We start from the raw sequence: 20,796 nt of genomic DNA, 5'->3' as shown, positions 1-20,796 counted from the left end.
TAAAATATATACAGAACTTACACACCACCAATAAATCAAACCCAATTAAAAAATGGGCAGCGGACCTGAACACATATTTTCCAAAAACATACACACAGGCGACCGACACATGGAAACGTGCTACAAATCAGTAATCATCACCAAAATGCAAATCAAAACCACAAGGAGATACCACCTCACACCTGTCAGAATGGCTAAAATAACACAGGAAATAATAATTGCTAGTTAGGATGTAGCAAACAAGGCACATGTCTGCACTGTTGGTGGGAAAAACCCTATGATCCAGTAATCCCACTACTGTCTAGTTAATGAAAACACAAACAGTAATTTGAAACAATATATGCACCCCCATGTTTATTGCAGCATTATTTACAATAGCCAAAATATAGAAGCAGCCCAAGTATCCGTTAATAGACAAATTGCCATCAAAGATGTGGCATATACAGCTTGTGAGTTCGAGCCCTGCGTCGGGAGCCTGCTTCAGAATCTGTGTTTCCCTCTCTCTCTGCCTCTCTACCACTCATGCTCTGTCTCTTTACCTCTCTCAAAAAAAAAAAAAAATTTTTTTTTAAAAAAGATGTGGTATATATCCACAATAGCATATTACTCAGCTGTAGCAAAGAATGCACATTTGCCATTTGTAACAACGTGGGTGGTTCGACAGGGTATAATGCTACGTGAAAGAAGTCCGTCAAAGGCAGACAAATGCCGTATGATTTTGCTCGTAGGTAGAATTTAAGAATCAAAACAAGAGAAGAGGAAGAAAAACAGACTTCCAAATACAGAGAACTGATCATTATCAGAGGAGAGTCATGACTGCTGAGTAATGCATGGAATTATAGGATTGTGTTATAAAACTGAAAATAACAGAAGTATAATTAACTGTGTGTTAATATAGTTAATACATATGCATGAATAAAGAAACAACAAAACAGGAAGAAGTCATTGGTATTCAGTAATTTATTCCACTTCCTATCTCGGGACTTTTGTCATTTTCTCAGACGGGTCACAGACTTCGGTGTTCTTCTGTCTTTCTTAAAATACTAGCTTTGAATTGGTGTTTTGTAAGAGGCATCTAATGGGAAAATGAACGTTGCACATGATCAGAAGACCCTTATGCCACATGCATTTCTGGCAAGTTCCTCACCATCTCTCACATTAGAATCTGTGGCTCGTGGTGCCCTATGAAGGAGCACAGTGGTTGTCTGCACTGTAAATGTGTGGATTTGGGCTAAATTCAAAATGAAGACGGGGAAGCGTGTTACATCTAGGGCTGAAGAGATATGTAGCCGCCCAGAGTGACCAGGCTTTCTGTTGGAACCAGATTTGGTTGTTAGAAATCGAAACAACCATCTATCCCGACTTTCTCAAGGGTCTTTATTAAGAAGGGATGCTCTATCTTGTCAAATGCTTTTTCTGCACCTATCAACAGGATCATATGGTTTTTAGATTTTCTTTTGTTGATGTGATGTGTCACATTGATTGTCACATTGANCTATCCCGACTTTCTCAAGGGTCTTTATTAAGAAGGGATGCTCTATCTTGTCAAATGCTTTTTCTGCACCTATCAACAGGATCATATGGTTTTTAGATTTTCTTTTGTTGATGTGACATGTCACATTGATTGTCACATTGGTTGNGTGGAGGAGGGCACTTGTGGGGATGAGCACTGGGTGTTCTATGGAAACCAACTTGACAATAAGCTCTTTAAGGAAAACAAAAAAAGAAATCGAAACAACTAGAAAAAGATGATCTTACCTTGTATACTTCATACTCATGTGGCTCCTTATAACCTGAATCTACTTATGCCAAAGATGATGATGTAGAACCGAAGGCGAAAAGCAGGCAACCCAGAATTCCTTTTTCCTTCAACCTTCCTTGCTTATCAGAAAGCTGAATGTAGAGCGTTGGCAGAACATTTGTATACCAAGAAGTGCAATGAAATTAGCTGAATTAGTCTTGTACAGTGTTTCCATGGTTTTTTAAATTGTGACATATTTACTTAGACACATGCTGGAAAATCCAGATTGAAATTGCAGTGATTCTGAATACAATATAAATGCTCCGATACTGAGATGTAAAGCCCATGTTGCACAATGTATATAGGTAAAAGTAAAAGCCAGGTCAGTGACTTAGTATTTTAATTAGAACATTAAATAGCAAATTAAAAAAAAAGGCAGTACAAGCTGAGAGAAAGAATGGAAAAAGCTTTGTATTATAGTCGTGTTAACAGTACGAACGGTATGGGCAGTCTCTTCTTCCAGGTGTCAGAGAGTAAATATTTGCAGCCCCATGAGTTGTAAAGATGCTATTGCAGTAACCCCGGATACCATGAGAACACCTACACAAAATACAAAACATGAATGGGTGCGGCTGTGTTTCAATAAAACTTTATCTATAAAAACAGACGCTAGACAGGACTTGGTCCAGGCTAGCTCACAGATACCCTAAACACTGTACTGTCTGTTATCCTTATCGATTGAAACACAAAGTCTCTCCTGAAACCTCACCATGTATTTTAGATATGAAGGCTTCACGGTCGTGAATCATTTGCATGATGTTTGGGAGAAGTGGTAGATGTCATTTATGCTCGCATTTTCACAGGGGGCAGGTAGAGGTGGTGACTGACTGAGGTGGCTCCTTGTGGCTCATTCCATCTACCTTCATGCTGCTCATCAGGGGGGCTGGGGGGTGGGAGACACCATGGCTGTAGGGATCTAACCCTTCTGTCTCCCACAGCTCTGGGTCACGCTCTCCCAGAACTGTAATCCTTAAAATAGACCCGAGAAAGCCGCCCACAGATCTTGCCGGGGGCATGAATGTTTCATGCCCTCCGAGTACAGAATCTGGGCAGTTTTTACTCTTTTCACTTTGGCTCAACAGAAGTAGTGCGGCGTTCCATGAATACTTGATGCACGGGTAGGATTTCGGATAATAAATCTCGATGCCAAGTGTAGCATTTCCGTCTTGCTACGGGCAAGACTAAAACATATGGATGTGTAAAACTCGATCCATAGGAGGCATCAGCTCTCCTTTTTTTTTTTCTTTCTTCTCTTCCGGAGTTCAGCGCTGATGAAAGTGTCAATGGAAGAATTATGTTCTGACTTCCCGCAGGTTTACAGAACATTTCTTCTGACAGTACCTGCCAATTATTTCTCTCCTCAAGGTTTCTGGTTCTACAAGGAAGTTTCCAGTTGAACCAAAAATTTCTCTGCGAGCTCTTTGGTGTTACAAGGATGCACTTCTGTAAGCGGTATACCTCCTTTCCAGGAGATGCTTGCTGGCCATCTTACTGAGGAATCAGCTCAATCAGGTGGAAGGAATTTAATGGTGGGCCATTCCAGCAATTTGGAAATGAAGCAGAACAAACATTCCAGCAGTTGCCAGAATGTTTTAAAAAGACACTGAGATAGCAGGAAGTGGAAGCGTCCGTAAACTAGGTCTTCATATACTTGCGGCGGCTGGATGTGGTCTATGACAGTATTTCCTTTTTGGAATTCTTTCATGAGATTTTTTTTTTAGTGCAAAGATTGTAACATTATTAAGCTCAATAGAAATACGTATGAAAATAAGTTCTAATATAAGTATAATTTTAAAATGTACATTTAGAGACGCCTGGGTGGCTCAGTCAGTTAAGCATCCAACTTGGGCTCAGGTCAGGTTCTCACAGTGTGTGGGTTCAAGCCCCGCATCGCGCTCTGTGCTAACAGCTCAGAGCCTGGAGCCTGCTTCAGATTCTGTATCTGCCTTTCTCTCTGTGTCATCACTGCTCATGCTTTGTCTCTCTTTCAAAAATAAATAAACATTGATAAAAAATAACGTATACATATGTAGAAAAAATTCTCAAGGAATCTCTAATATGCAATTTCATATTGCCATTGAAAATGTCAGTAAGCAATATGTTGCAAATATTTTTTAAATTTACATTAGAAGTACGTTAAGGTATGCATGTTTTGCAAGTTATTCTCCTTTCTGTTCTGCCTGGACCTGGCCAGTCTTTTCCGTGCCATGGATGTAGTTCACCTTGTCTGCAAACACTGGAATGTGCTCCCTCCTCCTGGGAACCCAAACGTCTTCCCGTGTTCTCTTTTACAGTAATAGCGGAAGGCACTGTCAGGGCCTTTGTGTGAACCGATGAAAGCATGTCTTCGGGATATTTAGTTCCTTAGGGCTCCTTGTAAATACTACACTCAGATGTCCTCAGGTTTATACATTGGAATCTCCGGCCCGGGAACGGTGTTGTCCACTTACATGGCGACCAGGCAGGAGATGCGAGACCCCACTCCGTTTGTCCAGAAACCACAGCTCACTTAACCATGTCCTGCTTCTCCTATGAAGGACATTGCTGAGGGTCATGAAGAGAAAGGTTTTCCGCTTTAGACGATGTGAAACTGCTTCTCAGAAATGGTGTCCTGTTCCCTTTTCTACGATTTCCTGACAGTGCATATAGCGGGTGTTTAAATTTTTGCAAAGCTACTGGCTGAGAAGTTCCATTTAGTTGTTATAACATGCCTCGCATTACGAGTGGATTAAAATATTAAACCGGGTGTTTGAATCCAAAGGCAAATTGACAGTGATGAATACTTGTATTGTCTAATTAAATGTTGATATTCCAGTAGGCACTCTGCCTGATTCACAGAAGAAATCGTAACTGTTTGTAGAAATGTGCGCACAAGGCACTGAAAAGACTCAAATACTTCATTTTGTTGAATGCTGATACGACGTGGTACCTGCTCTTTAATTTGTCTCATACTTGCCAGTTAAAAATGTTTTTTTATGCTTGAGAAGTTCCTCGCTAGAATATGTCATTTAGGAAGGAGCCAGACTTGTGAGAAAGTATGTTGCCCGGTATTATACAGAATATACCCACCACAGGAGGAAAAAGCTTTGCGACTGTGAAGCACAGTTTGAATGACGTAAGTTATAACCACTTCTGTAGTTTTAAAAAATCTTCTAACTCGTCTTAAAAACAGTCAGTTTGCTCACTTTGCAACCTAAACATAAATGGTGTCTAGGAATGTCGATCTGCAGCGTGTATGTAAAAATACATGTATGAAGAAAGAAGAAAAGCTTTTTGGCAGCCTGCTAACATAGTTTTGGAAGCAGGTGCCCATATGTTTGATACCTTATCGAATCTTAGCTTCGGTTGAGCTTAGCACTGGTCTGTGTGTGCCCTGTCTTGTCTATGTGCTGCTCTGTCACGAGTCACTTTTCATTTAATCTGATAGAACAGCAATCATTTTATTATGAGAATGGGTTCCGTGGGTCAGGAATTCTACAAGGATTCACTCGGTGTGGCTTGTCTTTGCTTGCAGTGGTTGGGGCCTGGTGTGGGAATTTGTGCAGGCTGGGAGGGGGTCAGACTAGTTGGGGCGAGGATGAGCTGGCTGTTTGCTCCCTCCTCTGCCTATAGATGAAAGCCAGTGGTCGGCTAGGGCCTGTCTCGCTCTCACATGGAATAGCTCTATGCCAGCTCCATGTAGCTGCTTGGACTTCCTCAGTGCCTGGGGATGGAGTTCGAGAGCAAACCACCCAAGAAAGCCAGGAGGGTGGAGTGTAACCTTCTCAGATCCAACCTCTACCCCTGCACAGCCATACAGTCTTACATCTTCTCTTTTCACAATGTTGCCCAGATTCAAGAGTGGGGATTATAGGGACATCTTCTATCTGGAAGGCCATCTTAAAGTCACTTTATAGGGGCGCCTGAGTGGCTACATTGATTGAGCGTCCGACTTCAGCTCAGGTCATGATTTCACAGTTCGTGGGTTTGAGCCCTGCATCGGGCTCTGTGCTGAGAGCTCAGAGCCTGGAGCTGCTTCAGATTCTGTGTCTCCCTCTCTCTCTGACCCTTCCCTGCTCATACTCTCTCTCTCTCTCAGAAATAAATAAAACATTAAAAAAATTTTTAAAAATAAAGTCACTTCATAGGAAGGGACTATGAGATGGGAGAAATTGCTGTGGACATTCTTGCAAAGACAGTGTGCATGTGTCTGTAGATTCAGAAACTTGATTCCCTTGAGACGTGCAATTGATTTAGATAGTCATCTTCCCTTTGCTGTGTTCTCTAATTCTGTTCAGAAAGAACATGCATGAATAATATCTAAAACTAAAAAATAGTGGTCATTTTTCATATTACATCAAAATTTCTTCCAGTAAAGGATATCATGATAGAACTCTTGGGCCCACCCAACATTCTTTATTTTCTGTTTTTAATATAGCCCACAGGTGAAACTTAAATGAAAGAAATGTATCCATTGCACAAAAGGTTTGTCTCAGTAGGCTGTTGCCAGTTCTTTTTTAAATTTATTTTTTGATGTTTATGTTTGAGAGAGGGAAACCTAGCACAACTGGGGGAGGGGCGGAGGGAGAGGGAGATAGAGGATCTGAAGCAGGCTCTGTTCTGTGAGCAAGGAGCCTCATAGAGGGCTCGAACCCACCAACTGTGACGTCACGACCTAAGCTGAAATCAAGAGTTGGATGATCAACCGACTGTACCACAGGGTGCCCCATATTACCAATTCTGATAGCAAATTCAGGGATCGATCTTAATGAGACTATATGGAATAACTATGAAATGTTCTCTCGGGGAGAGAATGGTCAGTGACATTCTCCTAATGAAAAGTGTAAGGAATATATAGCAATTAACTGGTTTTAATGAGATTTTTCTTTTCCATAGAGGATGCTTTTTGCCTCACCTACGAGCAGCATCAACCAGGACAAAAAAAAAAAAAAAACAAAATAAAACAACAGCAACAAAAACGAGTGTCTCTGCAGTGTGTCAAAGATGCATAAGACTTATGTCGACTCTAATCGCTTATTAAAGAATGTAAACTTGCTGGAAAAAGCAGTCAACCAACATGGGTAACACTCTTACTTATGGGTTTTCTAGTATTGCGTTGGTGTTCAAAGATATTCTTAATTGCAGAAGCTACAGTTCTTACCATAAAAAAAGGGAGACATAAAAATGTAGTGTAATTAGGGAAACAGTGGCTCCAGTAGATGGAAACCATGACCTCTGAAGGCCTGCCGCACATGGATATTTTGGGATTCACTCAGTGAATGGTAAGAAGGTTCACTCTAGGCAAAGCACCAGTGACTTGGCCATGTCTGTTTTCTCACTTTCTCTGTCTAGCCTCTTTTTTATTTATTAAAATCAAATCCTGTGGTGTCACTCCGCTAATTCTTCTCTCTGGGAGACCTGTTCATGGATTCAGTGTCTGGTTCAGAGGCAGTGTGGTGGTGGATGATGGGGGATTAGGGTGAAGCTTGAATACCGAGGCCCCATCCAGCTGTCTGCTCGCTGCGCGGTGGGCTTAGATCTCAGTCTCCTCCGTTTCCTCCTCTTCTAATTTAACAGAATCAAAATTACACCCTGGCTGAAGCATTAATCGTAAACCGCTCAACAAACAAAAAGTCCACGACCAAACTCTTCCTGAACATAGAACTGGAGGGAACACTTTGAGACTCAAGTTTATGAAACTAGCATTACCCGAGACAAGAACACAAGAAAATGACAGGCCAGTATCCATGGTGAAGATGGATGCAGAAATCCTCAACAAAATATGACTCCAAACTGAATTTAACGACACCTTAAAAAGATTGCACACCACGGTCAAGTGTGATTTCTTCCCGGGATGCAGCATGGTTTAACATCTGCCCATCAGTCAACATGATACATCTTAACAAAATTAGTAAAAACCATATTATCTCAATAGATGCAGAAAAAGCGTTGGACAAAATGCAACATCTGTTTATGATTAAAACTCTCAGCCAGGCTGGTTTAGAGAGAACACACCTCAACATAATAAAGCCCATATATGAAAACCTCACAGCTAACATCATACTAAATGGTGAAAAAGGGAGCTTTTCCTTAAGGTCAGGAGCAAAAAAAAAGGACATCCACTCTCACCACTTCTATTCAACATTGTATTATGAGCAGTCAGCCAAGAAAAGGAAAGAAAAGGCATCCATATTGGAAAGGAAGAAGTCTAATTGTCACCATTTGCAGATGGCATGATCTTAGATATAGAAAACCCGAAAGACTCCACCAGAACTTAGAACTATAAAAGAAGACAGCAACATTGCAGAGTGCAAATATCAATACACAAAAATCTGTTTTATTTCTATACATGAACACTGAATTCACAGAAAGAGGAGTTAAGAAAATGCCATTCACAAAGGCACCAAAAATAAAATACTTAGTAATAAATTCATCCAAAGAGTTGAAATACCTGTACCCTGAAAACTATTGGACATCAGTGAAAGAAATTGAACATGAAATGAACAAATGAAAAGTTACTCCATGCTGATTAATTGGAAGACTATTGTTAAGCATCCATAGTACCTCAGGCAGTCTACAAATTCAGTGTAATCCCAGTCAGAATTCCAAATGACATTTTTCTTTACAGATTTAGAGCAAACAGTTTTAAGATTTGTGTGGGATCTCAAAAGATACCACATAACCAAAGCAATCTGGAAAAAGAAGAATAAAGCTTGACGTATCATGCTCCCTGGTTTGAAACTATACTTTAAAGCTTAACTCTCTCAGAAATAAAGAAAACATTTAAAAAAGGGGGGAGCCTCTTTTTAGTGGCTGGGTGGCTCAGTCGGTTGAACGTCCAACTTCAGCTCAGGTCATGATCTCATGGTTCGTGGGTTCGAGCCCCGCATTGGGCTCTGTGCTGACAGCCAGCTCAGAGACTGGAGCCTGCGTCAGATTCTGTGTCTCGCTCTCTCTCTGATCCTCCCTTGCTCATGCTGTTTCTCTCTCCCAGAAATAAATAAAACATTAAAAAAAAAAAAAAAAAAAGCTTAAATAATCGCAACAGTAGGATATTGGCATAAAAACAGACACATAGATCGATGGAACAGAATAGAGAGCCCAGAAATCCATGCCTACACGCTCAATTAACTTACAAGAAATGAGGCAAGAATATACTTGAAAAAGGACCATTTCTTCAATAAATGGTGCTGGGGAAAGTGGACAGGCACATGCAGAAGAATGAAACCAGACCACTATCTGACACCATACCGAAAAGTTAACTCAAAAGATGGATTAAAGACTTGACTGTAACACTTGAGCCCATAAAATCCCTTGAAGAGAATATTGGCATTAAGCTCTTCGACATTGGGTTTGGTTGTGATTATTTTGGATCTCATTGAAAAGCAAAGGCTACAAAAGACAAAAAATAATTTGGACTACATTAAGCTAAAAGAAACTCTTGCACAGCAAAGAAAACTATCAAAAAAAATCAAAGGCAACGTACTGAATGGGAGGAAATAGTTACAAATCCTGTATCCCGCAGAGGATTAATATCTGAAACAGATAACTCCTACAAGTCATTAGCAAAATCAGTCCACTTAAAAAGTGGGCAGAAGATCTAAATGGACATTTTTCCAGAGAAGACATACCAGTCATTGGCCAACAGACACATGAACAGATGCTTAAACCTACTCGTCATTGGAGAAATACAAAAAAAAATCACTGAGATAGCACATTATACCTATTAGAATGGCTAGTATCAAAAAGACAAGAAACGGGTGTTGGCAAGGACATGGAGAAAAAGGAACCCCCATGCACTGTTAGTAGGAATGGAAATTAGTGCAACCGCCGTGGAAAACAGTATGGAGGCTCCTCAGTAAGTTAAAAGTAGAAATACCATGTGATCCAGCAGTTCCACTTCTGTGTGTTTATCTGAGGAAAACAACCCCGCTAACTGGAAAAGATATATGCACGCTATGTGCATGCAGCGTTATCTGTGATAGCCTAGAAGTGACTCAGGCGTCCATTGATGGTTTTAGTGAGTAAGGAATACGTGACGTGTATATCCACAGTACCGTTCAGCTCCCAGAATTCCATCTTGCTACTTTTGACACCATGGATGGAACTTGAAGATAGTATGCTAAGTGAAATAAGTTAGACACAGAGAAACAAACACCATATGATCTCACCTGTTGGTGGAATTTCAAACAACAAAACAAAAAATGAGCTCAAAGAAACAACAGATTGGTAGTTGTCAGAGGCAGGTGATGAGCTGGTGAAGTAAATAGGTGAAAGGAGTCAAAAGGTACAATCAGTATACCTTTAGCAGATGTATAGTTATAAATAAGTCATGGGGGCATAATGCGTCACATGGTGACTAGTTAATAATACTGTCTGCCATATTTGGAAGTTGTTAGAATGATCTCAAAGTCCTTATCACGAGAAAAATTTTTCTGTAACTATGGTGACAGATGTGAACCACACGTGTGATGATAAAGGTTTTATTTTATATGTAAGATTATTATTATATATAATGGGCAGAGGATCTGAATGGACAGTGATGTTGTACATCTGAAGCTAATGTTACATGTTGGTTATGCCACAATAAAAAGAAACATATGAAATGTACAATTAAGGTCCTGCCCAGTAAGCTAATTCTGATTATTAATCTCCCACGTGATGCTTTAAACTGCCAGATACGTAGTAAACCTTTAAATCCTGCTGTCCGTGATCACCACTCATTTCTGTTGTCATTTGTGTTATTCATTTACTTGTGTTGTTGTTTGTCATTTACTTTTAAGTCTCGTTCTTTAGATAGAAAATAAATTCCGTTTCGTCTTCAAGAATCTCAAAACATCAGCATTGAAAACATACGATTTCTTCAGTGTATCTCTTTTAGGATTTTTGAAAATGAACCCTTTATCCAGAAGCACGTTTTGTGTAACATGTGAAATTAAGTTGGGCTCAGAAGGAACTATTATTTTTTTACACTTAGAGGTTCAGTGGACCAATACATAAATTCTGCCTGGCAGTATTTAATTATTTGAGAGTATGTATGCAACTATAAATTCCTGTGTTCATATAGGATATTTTCAAGCTGACTATAAAATATCATAAGTTGTGTTAAAATATTTCCTCAAGGTCACTTATTTATATTCTGCTCATTGTTTGATAATGATTAGATAGAAAGTAAAACCTTGGAATAGGTTTCATTTTTATTTATGAAATGTATGAAAGGAGAAGACAAGAACTGCCTTGTCTACTTTATTGCTGAGATTTCACTGAACTGATACAATTCTTGACAAAAAGCACAGAGAAACTCATGGTATTGCTAGCATGATGTTGTGTAAAAATTATTTAAATAATTATTAAAATAATTTTATAAAAATCGTGATTCCTAGCTCATCAGATGAAATGTTATACCCTCTCTTTTCAAATGACAGAAAAGAAAAATCCCATGCATCCTTTATTATTGAAGGCAAGTGGATTTCACATACGGAATCGTCTGGGAGCTGATCTGACATGACAGTTATTTAAAACAAGAAAACTCAATGCTAGCAGAGATAATATACTTTTATTTCTTCCACTCTTTGTCTTCTTGCTGTCATGTCCACATGCAGTGAAGAAATAAACATGAGTGAGAGTTATTGTCAAATAATGATACTGTAAAAATAAAAATTATCTGCTGCTTTCATCTCCCTATTCCAGGAAAATAGGGTGGTCTTCTCCTCCTGAGTTACAGGGATATTTAATAAATATGTATATCAGCATCTATGTAATCGTGTAATATGTCTTCAGTATATGTGCACGCAAAGACATTGAAGTCCATGTTGTTTCTCATCTGACAAATAGAGAGTGATATGGAAAGTTTGATTCTGTGACTTTATGACATGATTATTTGCTGGTCCCTTCGTGTGTTTGGCTGTCTCACTTTTTAAATTGTATCTGGTTCCAACATTTCTTTCAAAATAATGAATCTCAGGTCCCTCTGCTATCTGATCACAGCTGTCAGCCCCCTCAATGCTGCTAAGTTAGAAATGGGCTTAGCTGCCTCATGATGTGGACATTTATTCAAGATTTCTAAATTGCATGGCCAAGAGGATGGTGAGAATATAATGGGTCTTTTGCTCCCTTACCCCCTGACCTTTGTGGAATTGATGCCTATCTGCTCCGAAGCATTTCCTTCCCTACATGAAGAAGCTCAGTGTAGCTCCCCAATTTCACACAATAATTAAATAAAGCATCTGCTTCTGCTAGTTCTGTAAGATGCTTTGGACAAAGGGTCCAAAGAAAAGGATTGCATAACTGCTTCCCAGAAGCCCTCGTCGAGGCAGGATAAAGCAGGCATCTGTCCTGAGATGGCAGGAGCCCGGAACATGTTCGGAACTTGCCATTGTTGATGCTAACAGTAGCTCAGGTTGTTGACCTATAAACCCATAGCGCCTCCAAACCACACCCTGTATCCAGGAGACCCCAGAGCAGTGTTTGTGAGCTCTCGCACCATCTACTGCTCTGGTCAACCTGAAACTCTTGCTGTGATCCCAAAGGTCTCCTCATCTCAATGACTTCAACAAGAAACTACACAAATAAGTCGATCACACAGTTGGCCAAATGAAAACTAACGAGGCCTGTATTCAGGCGGTCATTCTAAAGAAAGCCTTAAGGAGCTGCTGTAATTTGGCAGAGAAACCTTGGAAGATTGTAAACTGCTAGAAGGAACGATCACTTGACCAGGCTTTAGTTAATAAAACACGGGTGGTCCTAATTTGCATTTAGGATCCAGATACTGCAGTGATCTTCAAGAGCATGGGCATTGCACAATTCCGTTTTCTCATCCTTAAAGTTTCCCCTTTGCCAAATGCAGTAGGACAGAGGAAAACAAAAAAGTCACTGAATCATCTGAATATTACTTCATAGGAAAGTGAAAGATGGAAAAGATGGTAAATGGTATTCAGGTCAGGGCTCTTATTTTCCAGGTAAGAACATCTGGGACTCTGAGCGGTGACCTCACCTGTAAAAGGACTTTGAGTCAGAGCTGGAACAAGACTCTGACTTACACATTCTAAGACCAGAGAACTCTGTTATGTCACTGAAAAATGATTCACTGTGTGTCCAAAGAAGAGCAGTTTAAAACTACCTTCTCCTGAAATTCAGTTGCTGTAGGAGAGGTTTGAAAGCTTGTTTTTTTTTTTTATGGAGAAAAGATCCTCAGGAAAAAAAGAAAATGATTCCAATCTAATACTTTAAAAATAACTTATGTGTTTTGGATGCCGGCGATCAAATATTTGAGTGCCATCCTTCACATATGAAAAATCATTTACATGATAAAAGAATGTCTGAAAGGAAATGTTTAGTTAAGATTTTGTGATTTAGACCAGAAAGAAAATCAATTATTGTGCATTTGAACTGCCTACAAATAACAACAAAATATTTACTACAAAAGAATGAACTCCCTACAAAGATGCTTTGGAATTAAATAAGATTCTGCAATTTTTAAAATATCCCGTTGAATCTGACTCACTGGGCAGCATGTTTTTTGGCTGATATTTTAGCAAGGTGGCTGTGGTATTTAGAATAATGACCACCTAAGATTTCCATATCCTAATTCACAATTGGGAGGCAGGATAATGATTTCCCAAAGATGTCCACATCCTAGAATATGTTCACTGACATGGCAAAGGAAATTCACAGATGGCACTAAGTTAAGGACTCTGGAGTGGAGGTACTGTTCTTTTTTTTTTTTTTTACAAATAGTTTATTGTCAAATTAGTTNAGGTCCATCCATGTTGCTACACGTGGCCAGATTTCATTGTTTCTCATTGCCATGTAGTATTCCATGGTATAGATAAACCACATCTTCTTGATCCATTCATCCGTTGATGGACACTTAGGCTCTTTCCATGTTTTAGCTATTGTGGAGAGTGCTGCTAAGTAGTTGGACCCAGGTAATTCTGGTGGTTCTTAAATATATTAAAAAAAAGAAAAGATGCAGAAAAGAATAAGCAAAGTCCAAAGTTAGAAGGAAGAAGACTTTAGGACTTCCAGGGAAGATGGCAGAGTAGAAGGATTTTGGGCTCACCGTGTCCCATGGATACACCTAGATAACACTCACATGAATGTAAATAATCCAGAAAATGACATGAAGACTGGCAGAACAGACTCACCACAGCTACGTGTGGAGAAGAGGCCACACTAAAGACAGTGGGAAGGGTGGAGATGTGGGAGGGACCCCGGCTGCCCCATAGGACTGGCTGTGGGACGGAGGGATGCCAGTGGTGCAGACAGGGGCGTGGAGCGGAACATACCCCAGGCATGAAGGAACCGTACTGGGAAGATGAATTCCCATAACCTTTGGCTTCGAAAACCAGAAGGGCTTAACTTTGCAAGTTCTTAAAGTCAACGGGACTTAACATTTGGAACTTGAGAAATCCGCAAACTTGGTTCTGGAAGAACTGGAAGGCAATGGGAAACTGAGTCCCTGCCCTTAAAGAGACGGCACAGAAAGAGCACCCCTCCCAACCCCCAAGATTTAGCACAGAAGCAGCAGTTTGGTAGATGCCTGCAGTATACCGGAGGGAGATTTGTGTACTATTCTCAGAAGAAGGACTGGAGTGGCAGGGGTGTTTGAAAGACTTCCCCAAGAACAAAAGAACTGGTGGTGGCCACTTCCGGGCCCTGCCCCCCAGCCCAAATACCCAGACACCTGCTTGCCCAGCATAGCACCATATTCTCCATCTGCCTAACAGCATGCTCCTCCTTCAGTCTCCTGCGGACCTGCCCCCGCCAACCTTACCTTCCTACCGCAGATCTTGGAAACCTTGCTAACACAGAGCACCCTCCCCCTGCATTTTTGCCGCACCCCCCCAATATGCCCTCAGTTGGAGTCCATCCACAGTGGTGCCACAGCCTGGCAGTCCCCACCACCCAAATTAAGAAAATAATTCCATTCACAGTTATACGAGAAAGCATAAAGGTTCTAGGAATAAGCTTAACCTACAAGGAGATAGACCATTTTTCTGAAAATTATAAAATACTGAAGGAAATGGAAGATGACACACACAAGTTGAAAGGTGTACCATACTCATGGATTGGAAGAAGTAATGTCTGTCATACGCCAAGAAATCTATAGACTCAGTGGAATCCCTACCAAAATACCAATGGCATGTTCCACAAAACTAGAAGAATCCCCAGATTATTATAAAACCACAAAAGACCCAAAATAGCCAAATCAGTCTTGAGAAAGAAAAACCAAGGTGGAGGTATCAGGGTCTAAGATTTCAAGATAAAGTATGAAGCTGTAGTATCCAAACACTATAGTACTGGCACAAAAATACACACAGATCAGTGGAACAGAGGGTCCAAAAATAAGCCCGGGCTCATTTGCTCACTTAATCTTTGACAAAGGAGGCAAGAATCCATACTAGGGAAAAGACAGCCTCCTCAATACATTGTGCTGAGAAAAGTGGATAGCGATATGCAAAAGAGTGAAACTGGACCACTTTCTTGCACCATACGCAAAAATAAACTCAAAATGGATTAAAGATGTAAAGGCACCTAAAACATAAAACACTTGGAAGAAGACAGAGACAGTAATCACCTTGACATTGGTTTTCAACATTTTGTAGAGACAAGGGAAACACACACACACAATTACACTACTGGGACTACACCAAAATAAAAAGCAAAGGATACCATCAAGAAAACAAAGACCTATGGAATAGGAGAAGATATTTGCAAAGGATATAGTCCATAAGGGGTTAATATCCAAAATATATAAAGATCTTACACAACTCAAGGAAAAAACCCTGTGAACTCCAATTAAAAATCTTCCAAGGACCTGAAGAAGCATTTTCTTGAAAAAAGGTACTGATGGCCAACAGACCCAAGAAAAGATGTTCAATAAAAAGACAAGAAATAAGTGTTTTTGAAGTTGTGGAGAATAAGGAACCATCATGCACTGTTGGTGGGAATATAAGCTGGTGCAGCCCCTGTCGACAACAGAGTGGAGGTTCCTGAAAAAATTAAAAATAATAAAGCTGTATGATTTAATAATTCCACTACTGGGCATTTACCCAAAGAGAATGAAAACAATTTGAAAAGAAAAAGGTATGTGCACCACTAAGTTTATTATTGCTTTCTGTATAATCATCAGATACAAAAGCAACCTAAATGTCCATCAACACATGAGTGGATAAAGACTTGATAATAAATAGAGACTGATATATATCAGTCTGTCTCTCAGGGAATATTACTCAGCCACACAAAAAAGGATGAGGTCTCGCCATTTGTGACAACCTGGATGGACCTGGAGGGTAGAGTATTAAGTGAAATAAATCAGATGAAGACAGATACCATATGATATTACCTATATGTAGAATCTAAAAACAGTGAACAAAATGCAGAAACAGGATTCTGTAAATATAAAGAAATGATGGTTGCCAGAGCAGAGGGCACTATGGAGATGGTGTAAATAGGCGAAGGGAATTGAAAAGTAGAAAGTTGGAGGTATGGAATGAATTAGTAACAGGGATGAAAAGCACAACGTAGTGAATACAATTGGTGATACTGTGATAGTGTCGTAGGATGACAGCCAGCCACTATAGGTGTGCCGAGTATAGCATAATAGAGTTGTTGAATCACTGTGTTGTACACCTGAGACTAATGTAACATTGTAGGTCACCAAAACTTCAATTAAAGAAAAACGGGCAGAAAGGTCAGGTTGAGAAAGGAGGTGGCACAGGAGGTGGGAGGGATGTAGGGTCATGAACCCATAAAGGCAGGCAATTTCTAGAAAGTATTAAAGACAAGAAAACAAATCCTCTTCTACAGCTCTGAGAAAGAATATCAGCTTCTTCGTAGACTTCTGACCAGCAGAACTATAAGATAGATTGGTGGTGGTTAAGCGACGGACTTTGTGACACCTTATTATGAGAGCCGTCGGAAACAAATACTTTGGTGAAAATACCCATCCTCCACGACAAAACTGGGTAGCTGTTGAGACTAGGAGTTTGGTAATAGAATACTTGACGTTTCTGCAGCATCCTCTAAGAGTTTTGGATGTAAGCCTTTGAACGGAGCCCTTTATACCTGTAGCCACGATCATTACTTTTGTTCCCCTCAAGGGTTGGCTCACAGAGATTGCCTGCGTCGTGTTCCATGAGTCAGCAGTAGACAGGATGCAGAGAATGTTTGTGTCTGACATAGACGGGAACAGTACTGTCTCACCTTTTATTATCGTCATACTGGTTTTGAATGGACTCCGACACCACGTATATCATCCCTGGAACAAATTGTGTCTGTCCGTTGTTAGTTGCTAATAGTAGTTGAACGTAGGAGCGCCTGGGCGGCTCGGTCGATTGGGCGTCCGACTTCAGCTCAGATCATGATCTCACGGTTTGTGAGTTTGAGCCCCGCGTCGGACTCTGTGCTGACAGCTCGGAGCCTGGAGCCTGTCTTGCATTTTGTATCGCATTCTCTCTCGGTCCTTCCTCCACTTGCATTTCTCTGTCTCTCAAAAATAAATAAATGTAAAAAAAATTAAAATATAAAGCGTTCCCGGGTCAAAAAAAAAAAAAAGTTTAAAAAAAAAATAGTAGTTGAACGTAGAATTTTCTCCCTGTTAAATCCAACATAGGGTAACAGTACCCCTCTGATGAGAAGCACTCTTTGGGATTTAGCCCACAACAGAGAACCTGGCAGCTAAGTGGTACTTGATTCAGAAAAAGAAAGGAAGGAAAGAAAGATGGCAAGAGGGAACCAGTCAGATACTCACTTCCTTAATTAATGAAGAGAAATGTGAAACTGAAGGGGGTCCATCTTTTGTCTTTCTACTTTTCCCCCCTTCTTACAGTCAACCCTGTTTCTATGTAATCATGTGCCAAAAATAGCATTTTGTATATTTATCTACAGACAATAGTGACAGCAGACTTCAGGATCCCTGAGGCACCATTCTACCATTCACACCAATCTCGTATTTCAATATAAATTAAAACTTAAGGTATTTGTCTTTCTCTGACTTACTTCACTCAGCATTATACCCTCCAGGTCCATCCATGTGGTTGCAAATGGCAAGATCTTATTCTTTTTCATGGCTGAAAAATACAATATAAATCATACTCATATGTGGAATTTAAGAAACAGAACCAACGAACTATGAAAATAGAGGGGAAAAAACCACCAAAGAGAGTCTTAAATACGGACAGCTGGTGGTTGCCAAGGAGGAGGTGGGTGGGAGGGTTAAATAAAGGGGATTCAGTATACGCTCCCGTGACGAGCACTGAGAAATGTATAGCAGTGTTGAGTCATACTAAGCAATCGAAACTAATAAAACACCGCATGTTGCTAATGCTTGAATAAAAAGCTAAAGGCATGTTTAAAAAATCAATGTTATTGCAAAAAAAAATACGTGACGAACAAATTATGGGCATTTCAAATAATGACAGGATCACCATTATCAATTATTANCCTCGGCATCTTACTACAGTCTTGGTGAGTTTGCTCATCATGGAATCTTTAAAATTTAGTTTTTAAGATATAGATGGGGCACCTGGGTGGCTTGGTCGGTTAGGCGTCCGACTTCGGCTCAGGTCTTGATCACACGGTTTATGAGTTCAAGCCCCACATCGGGCTCTGTGCTGACAGCTCAGAGCCTGGAGCCTGCTTCAGATTCTGTGTCTCCCTCTCTTTTCTGCCCCTCCCTTCCTCATTCTCTGTCTCTGTCTGTCTCTCAAAAATACATAAACATTCAAAAAAAATTTTAAAGTATATGGTTCAGTGACTTTTAATACACTCACATTTCACAGTCACTGTCAATGCGTAATCTCCACAATTTTGTCACTGCACAAAGTGAGACCTGTCCCCATCACCCCCCATTTTTATACTCAAGCTGTGGCAGCCACTAATCTGCCTCCTGTCTCTGTGGATTTATCTTTCTGGATCCTGCATTTAAATGGCCTTGTACAATATGGGGACTTTTGTGTCCAGCTTAGATAGGTTCAGCTTAGCGTATTTTCAAGGTTCATGTATGGTATAGCATATATATTAATACTTTCTTGTTGTGGGTAAGCAGTATTTCATTACATACGATACTTCATTGATTTGATTGCAGTCTGGATGACTAGCAGTTGTATTGTAATGTTACTACCGAAATTCGTGAACAAATTTTGTGTGGATGGGTTTTCAACTCTCTTATATATCTATCTAACAGTGGAATTTCTGGGTCTTTTGGTAATTCCGTCTTACCGTTTGACGAACTAGCAGCGGGTTTTCGAAAATGCGTGCAGTATTTTATATTGCCACCAGCATTGTACGAGTTCCAGTTTTTCCTCATCCCCACCAACACTCGTATTGTTTGTCTTTTTGATTATCGCTATCCTTGCTGTCTTTGGAACTAAAACGAATCTCTTGTTAATAGCCTATCAGTGGTTTCTTAAACATCCATTTTGCCAGCCTTTGCCTTTTGCTTAGATGATATTTATTACCATATTTTGTCTTTGTACGTGTGGCGTATTTTTTGCCGTTGCAAGCTGGACAATTTATCTAACACAGCCACCGGGAAAATCAGATTCGCCAAGCTCTCAGAACTTGCTCCTTTTTATTATTAATTATTATTTTATTTCTGCTGGTGCCATTTGTTTAATGAATTTCCTGAACTAATTCTGTAAAGCCTGTATTCCCAGTTGTGTTTTTTCTACTTTTCTACAGGTCTCTGCTCTATTACCTGGGCGGTCAGCCGGTGACCAGACAGAAGGTTTGCTTCAATGTCTGGAAGCTCCCAGTGAGGCACACGGCTTCAGTGCACCTGTTGCTACGTACCTCTACACTTAGGCCGAGTTCTCAGTCTTGTTTTTTCTTGAACACATCCTTTTTGTGTTCTTGAAATCCCGTGGCAAATTTCCCTGGCTAGTTGGCATCTCTGCATTAGCTTTCAGTTCTCCTTAGTGCGATGCTTCAAGGTCAGACAGAGATGGGAGCTTAGGTCCTTCTTACGTCTTGCCTCCACACATGCACATCTCTGAGCACGCGTGCATACTGCGTGTGCATGACCTGAATTGCCAGGACTACGCCAGAGCTTTTAAATTTCTCAAGGACATGGGTGGAACGCCTGGGTGGCTCAGTCGGTTAAGCATCTGACTCTTGATTTCAGTTCGGGTCATGATCTCATGGTTTGTGAGCTGAAGCCCCACGTCACACAACACACTGACAGTGTGCAGCCTGCTTGGGATTCTGTGTCCCTCTCTCTCTGCCCGTCTCGTGCTCACTCTGTAGCTCTCTCAAAATAAACAAAGATTAAAAAAAAAAGTTCCCAAGGACATCTGATTTTCCAGCTTTTAAGAAGTTTTGAATCGCTTATTTGTTCCAGCTTTTATCCCTGCACCAGGCGGCTGCACTGTTAAAACACTTGCGTCTCATTGTGTTTTTATTACCTCTCCCAGGGAAAGGGACTTTATGGTGAGTGAGCTCGGTCAGGCCAGATGAAGACAGCTTAGTGAGTGGGGTTTTCTAGGGAACATGCAGACAGATCACGTAAAACCTGCAGCTGGGGCTTCCTGCTTCTGACATGGCTGTTAGGCTACTAGTTTTCTTCATGGTTGTGCGACCTTGGTCATCAAGGTGGCTGTGGAACTTGGAATGAGAATAGTCCATTGAAGACCTTGCAAAGCTTGCTATTCTTTCTAAAACCCGTCTGTTTTTCTTAACTAAAAGCTCCATGGATTATTGGTAGCTTTGCTTTCCATATTCCTTAAAAATAACAGTTTTCGATAAATTTTGCAAGTGTTGTTTTATGGTATAAGGGATATGCTGGGAAGTCTTTACATTTCCAAACAATATCTTTCCAGTTGTCGTTTGCCTCTTGCAGATTTCAGGCTGCTTCTAGTTAAAATGGCGCCATGAACCTCCAAACGCCTTCTCTGTCGCCACTTGGGGAAATGGCAAACCGTATTCCGCTGGCGGTTCATTTCTGCAGGCTGCAGGGTGTCCTTGTATGGCAGTTCTTTTATGACACACGTCTCCACTCATTGCAATTTAAGAAA

The 20,796-nt window shown here is 40.4% G+C and overlaps 1 long non-coding RNA gene across 2 annotated transcripts in view; it reads left to right on the top strand.

The window, feature by feature from the left end:
- LOC144223927 (uncharacterized) overlaps positions 1–20,004 on the top strand; it is a 100,512-nt gene extending 80,508 nt beyond the window's left edge. For both annotated transcript variants that reach the window (XR_013332876.1, XR_013332875.1), the window contains exon 4: positions 19,466–20,004. This is a non-coding gene — a long non-coding RNA (uncharacterized LOC144223927). The remainder of the gene's footprint in view (positions 1–19,465) is intronic.
- The last annotated feature ends 792 nt before the right edge of the window (positions 20,005–20,796 follow it).

The sequence above is a fragment of the Crocuta crocuta genome, unplaced genomic scaffold (genome assembly GCF_008692635.1).
Source record: "Crocuta crocuta isolate KB4526 unplaced genomic scaffold, BGI_CrCroc_1.0 scaffold221, whole genome shotgun sequence".
Classification (NCBI taxonomy): Eukaryota; Metazoa; Chordata; class Mammalia; order Carnivora; family Hyaenidae; genus Crocuta; species Crocuta crocuta.
This window is presented reverse-complemented; position numbering and strand designations above follow the sequence as displayed.